The 6,261-nt window shown below is 42.4% G+C and overlaps 1 pseudogene; it reads left to right on the top strand.

Moving 5' to 3' along the window:
- Window positions 1–5,121: 5,121 nt before the first annotated feature.
- LOC113938109 lies at window positions 5,122–6,038 on the top strand (annotated as a pseudogene).
- Window positions 6,039–6,261: the final 223 nt, after the last annotated feature.

Raw genomic sequence — 6,261 nt, 5'->3', positions numbered from 1 at the left:
TTCCCCACATGAAATCTTTTCCTAAGCAGCAATGACCACTCCCTCCTTTTGGAGAGTGCCCACATTAAAGCATGGATCTTACTGCACTGTGATTCTTTATGAGTACGTCCATCTCCCCTAGTGGGCTACAAGCACTTCATACAGTGCTAGTGCATACTAGATGTTCAATAATTCTTTAATAAATGAATAGATTAATATGTGAACTGCTTAACTGGAAATTAACTGGTAACAATGACATTTTCAATAGAAGGAGAGCAAAGAATCATATTGTGCAAAGCCAGATCAGATGTTAGTGGTGTTGAGATATGGCCATGAGGTAGTAAGAGATAATCTGTGTACCCCAGTGACTGGCACACAGTAAACCTTCAGTAATTGGCAATTGTTCATTATAATGATGATGATTCTAGCACTTATGATGAGGTAGTTTTCTCGCTTCTAATAAAAAGATAAAAATCGTCCATTTTCATCTTCTCTCCTCTCTACATACTTTTAAGGGTTACTTTTTTTTTAAGATTTTATTTATTTGACAGAGAGAGACACAGTGAGAGGGGGAACACAAGCAGGGGGAGTGGGAAAGGGAGAAGCAGGCTTCCCACAGAGCAGGGAGCCCAATGCAGGGCTCAATCCCAAGACCCTGGGATCATGACCTGAGCAGAAGGCAGACACTTAACGACTGAGCCACCCAGGTGCCCCTAAAGGTGACTTTTTTAAAAGACCATTTTATCCTGGTTCTATGCGAGGATAATTAAAATATCTGCATTTCAGAGAATGCCTTAAGCTACACTGAAATTAAAATTAAAAAAAATAATTCCATTTTTGTCCTAAACATCTTGAAGCTCTTTTGGTCTTTAGCAAGGAAGGGCAATCCAGTTTTTATCATTTACTTTGCTTGAATACAGCTGCTTCCTTTTGCTGAAGCAGATGGAATTTATCTCATTTCCAAAGTTTTGCTTCAGAATTTGGCTTTTCCCCCTTTTTCCAGGCCTGGTGTAAATAAGGACATGGGCTAAGAGAACGAAAACAAAAACCAGGAGGAGCCATTGAAGGAGTTCTAAAGTATGTTTTTATCATAAGCATTGCTGAAACTCCAGTCCATCACCAATTTCCCAGGAATGTTTAGGTTTTGGATGGAAGACCAATTACAGATCGTCTGCAGAGAGCAATTGGTGTCAACATGGACAGAGCTTCGGAGAAACAGACAGTTCTGTAAAAACCTGTATGTTTCTCAGAATAACAACTTAATTTGGGCGATGTGAATGAAGCCTGCGGAAGCATCACTCCATGTCCAACATTCTTGGAATCAGGCCAAATGTACTGCTAAGCAACAAATGGGTATTGTTAGACTGGACCTCAGTCACTGACTTTCCAAATTAAGAATGTTTCATGAGAGTCCTGGGAGATGTTTGATAAAAGGGTAGTTTCTTTCCACATACTAACAATAATGATGGTGATTCCATAATTATTAATAAAAAATATCAATGATATTTGATAGCTTAACAGTTATTGACAACTGGGTTTGAATCTCAACTCTGCCACTTACTAGCGATGTGACCTATAAGTTATTTAATCTCTCTGTGCCTCAGTTTTTTCATCTGTAGTGTGAATAGTATTCATCTCATAGAACCGTGTGAGGATTAAATCAACAGTGCATGGTAGAGAATAAATGCTCTATAAATATTAGCTCAATTGTTATTGAGGTCTTATTATCTATCTCAGGTTGGTTTGACACTGAAGTCTCTGTTCTTAATCATTGTTCCAACTTGCATCCTGGATGATGGATGGTAGGTGGGGTGGGTGAGGATGGACAGATGGGTAAGAAAGAACAAGTAGACTCAAGACTTGTAACAGTTCACTTGGTGATGCGTATCATAAATTCGGAGAGAGAGTTATAAACCATGGTCTCTTTAGAGAGGAGGGAATCTTGGAACAAATCTCATTGTGTACTCTATATTTCTTCCAGACTATAATATTTTCAAGCAGGAAAATTCTGATTAAAATTAAAATTTATTTAACAAAGTTTTGTTGAATTAGAAGTGAATGAACCAAGGATAAACCTTGGGTAGTGAGAAGAGAAGTCTGCAGAAGGTAAAGGACAAGCTGTAGCGTGTGGCAGAGGGCAAAGTGGCAGAAGCTGGGGTGGGGGGGAGGTGCGAAGATGGGGCTACAGACAGAGTGGAGGGTATCTCAATGAGCCCTCCTCTGTCTGGAGGACAGAGCCTGGATGAACACCTGTTTACAAACAAGGTCTCTATTAAGCCAACTCTAAGTGTCTAATGTGCAAGATTTTTTTTAATTTTATTTATTTGAGAAAGAGAATGAGCAAGAGAGAGCACACACAAGCAGAGGGAGAGGGAGCAGTTTCCCCCGATGAGCAGGAAGCCCAATGTGGGGCTGGATCCCAGGACCCTGGGATCACCACCTGAGCCACCCAGGTGCCCCTAATGTGCAAGAAATTTATTAGAACGTGCCCTCTGGATCAATTCTGATGGAAGTTGAGCTGTGAAGTGAGGCCCACCCCACCTCAGCTGCTGCCATAAGGTGCTCTGGAGCTAAATGGCCCATCAGATTGGCCTATGACCAGATGAATTGGCCTTTGTACTCCTGGCTGGAGTCACCAGATGTGAGAAGAGGCACATGGGAGAGGCAGTTTTCTGCAGCTGAGGCAATCTCTGAAGGGTTGCAGAGCTGAAGGCCATTTGCTGATGGCACTCCTAACGGCTGGGGCAACAATCCTTTTTAGAAGGGTGCTTTGGGCAACAAAACTGGCTATCCCTTGCAGCCCCAGATTATTGTTCCCCTACCTGCAGTCAAACCACCACCTGCATCAGCATCACCCAAAAGGGGCAGATTTCTGGGCCCCAACTCCTAACCTAATGAATCAGTCTCTAGGGCTAAGGCCTGAGTACCCATTTTCATAAGCTCCGTGGGTGATTTTGGTCCACAGTGAAGATTAAGAATAGCTATACAATGAGAAAAAAGAAACTTGCTGCCAAACCAAGTAGGAACTTGAAAAAGAGAATTTCCAAATTTGGCTAATTCCACAATGTTCAATGTAATTTACAAAGTAAATTTTTGCCTAAAATAAATTTTCCCCTCAGCAGCTCCTGTAAAGCAGATTTTCCTCTGTGAGCATGGACGCATCATCCGTAGCTGGCCATCCATCCCGTATGTCTGCCCACAGACACCTACAGAGACACAGGGCTTCCAATATATCAGCACGAGCCTGGCAGGCGTGGTTCTGCAAAGGCTGATTCATCATGCCAACAAGGTCCACAGGCTCATTTATGCCTGTCTTCAGTAGAAACCTTGTTGCTTCTGAAGAGCCCATATGTTAATAGTATATGCCAGCTAAATTACTACCTGGTATAAGGAAGCTTTGGGGGGTCATTAAATAAACCCCCAGGTTCCACAACCCTCCAAGCACCAGAATATTTGGAAGGCAGTTTCATCTGAAACCCATCCTCTGGGCCACTGCCATGCTTACCCTTCTCTTCCAGCCTTCCTTCTGATAAAGTCTGAGGCTAGCAATGACACATCAACCTATAGCCTTTAAACCTAAACCAGAAATTGAACGAGCCAGGCAAAATTAGACTTATGGAAAATAGCATTTCTGAGAAAGTAAATATTTGTCATACACATGAGACTTAAAGTTCACATGCTTTGCTGGAATTCACCTAAGAAATAATAAAAAATGCAGGAAAAGCACAAAAATGTTCATCACAAGATAACCTGTAACAGTGACAAAAAAAGAAAAAAGCTAATAGGCTACAAAATGAGTATACAATATTACATTATGTAGTTGTTAAAATGTTTACAGATAGTTTTAGGTAATACTCAATGAAAGCACTTCCCTTTAAGTGAGAAGTGCAGGATACATTGTTTACGCAAAAAAAAATAAATAAATAAAATCCAAACATTAAAAATGCTTAGAAAATAAGACCAATTCACCAAAATGTTCATAGCTATGTGTCTGGAAATATAGAATTTCTTCTTTGAGAATTTTAACTTTTACACTCTAAGTTTACAATTTTAAAGACATATATAAAATGTTAAACGCTTGAGCTTCTAAGTCTCATTCTTTACTATCTACATTAAAATGCAGATTCCTAGATAGGACGACAGTATTTGCTTCATAGAGCTAGCCTATGTTCATAGAGAAAGAATATAGACGTGATCATCTGTTAATAGGTATAGGCAATCCATAGACTTGGGAACTGTTTTTTCTTCTGTGTTTTCTGCAGAGTTTTGTTGATAATCCCCAAAGGAACTAGCCCTTCCCTGGTGATACAGTCACAGTCACAAGCACGTGCCTCTGGAAAGCAGCTTACCGCTGGCTGCCCCATACATGTGATATCTACAGATTGCTTTGTTTTCTGATCTGTCTCTACAGGATCCTCAGGTATTATTTCTGGCCATTCTGTAAGGATTAATCTTCTCTGCTTATTCTTTCATGGAGAGACATTAACAATAGACTGGATGGCAAGTTCATTTACATAAAAATTATGAACAAAATTAAAAGGATAAAAGTTTCAAAAGCAAATAAGCTGGGGAAACGTGCCACAAATATAAAAGGGTAGCATCCTTTTATTAAAGGACTAACCAAAATGATCTTTTTTGTACAAAAAGAGCTGCCCTATAGAACCTGTTTTTTGCCTTTTCACCCTTTGTTCTAGTTCCTGAGGCTAGGAAGAGATAAAAAGAACACTACCCTAAAAGATTTCTACAAATCAAGAAGAAAAATAGTTCACATAAAATGGCTATTAGAAATATATTAAGTAAACAAGTTAACACTCAAAAATTAGAAGTGATTTTTGATATATTCAATGCTGGCAACTGCACAGCGAAACAGACACGCTCATACACTAATGATGGGAGGAGATATTGATATAGTCCTTCTTGAGGTCTGCAAGGCAATATGGATCAACAGCTTTTAAAATATTTATATGCTTAGTCTTTCCTAAGAATCTAGTCTAAGAAGACAAACAGAAAGTGTTCTGGTTATTTACTGCTGTGTAATAAATCTTTCAAAACTTAACTGCTTAAAACAACAGCAACCCAGAACGGACCCCAGAGAGCCCTGAGCAGCCGCCGCCTCCGGCCCCGGTCACCATCACCGCAACCATGAGCAGCGAGGCGGAGACCCAGCAGCCGCCCGCCGCCCCCGCCCGCAGCGCGGCCAACACCAAGCCCGGCAGCACCGGCAGCGGCGGCTCGGGCGGCCTCACATCGGTGGCGCGTGCCGGCGGGGACAAAAAAAGTCATCGCAACGAAGGTTTTGGGAACAGTAAAATGGTTCAATGTAAGAAACGGACATGGTTTCATCAACGGGAATGACACCAAGGAAGATGTATTTGGACACCAGACCGCCATAAAGAAGAATAACCCCAGGAAGTACCTTCGCAGTGCAGGAGATGGAGAGACTGTGGAGTTTGATGTTGTTGAAGGAGAAAAGGGTGCGGAGGCAGCAAATGTGGCAGGCCCTGGTGGAGTTCCAGGGCAAGGCAGTAAACATGCAGCAGACCGTAACCAGTATAGACGCCATCCACGTCGCAGGGGTCCTCCACGCAATTCCCAGCAGAATTACCAGAATAGTGAGTGGGGAAAAGAACGAGGAAAGGGCTCCCGAAGGCCAGGCCCAACAGCGCCGGCCCTACCGCGGGCGACGCTTCCCACCTTACTGCATGCGTGGACCACAGTATTCCAACCCTCCTGTGCAGGGAGAAGGGATGGAAGGTGCTGACAACCAGGGTGCCGGAGAGCAAGGTAGACCAGTGAGACAGAATATGTATCGGGGTTATAGACCACGATTCCGCAGGGGTCCTCCTCTCCAAAGACAGCCTAAAGAGGGTGGCAATGAGGAAAATAAGGAAAATCAAGATGAGACCCAAGGTCAGCAGCCACCTCAACGTCGGTACCGCCGCGACTTCAATTACCGACGCAGACGCCCAGAAAACCCTAAACCACAAGATGGCAAAGAGGCAAAAGCAGCCGATCCACCAGCTGAGAATTCGTCCGCTCCCGAGGCTGAGCAGGGCTGAGTAAACGCTGGCTTACCATCTCTACCCTCATCCGGTTTAGTCATCCAACACGAAGAAATGAAGATGAAATTCCAGCAGTAAGAAATGAACAAAAGATTAGAGCTGAAGACCTTAAGTGCTTGCTTTTTGCCCATTGACCAGATAAATAGAACTATCTGCATTATCTACACAGCATGGGGTTTTTATTATTTTTACCTAAAGACGTCTTTTTTGGTAATGACAA

Source organism: Zalophus californianus, chromosome 8 (genome assembly GCF_009762305.2).
Source record: "Zalophus californianus isolate mZalCal1 chromosome 8, mZalCal1.pri.v2, whole genome shotgun sequence".
NCBI lineage: Eukaryota > Metazoa > Chordata > Mammalia > Carnivora > Otariidae > Zalophus > Zalophus californianus.
This window is presented reverse-complemented; position numbering and strand designations above follow the sequence as displayed.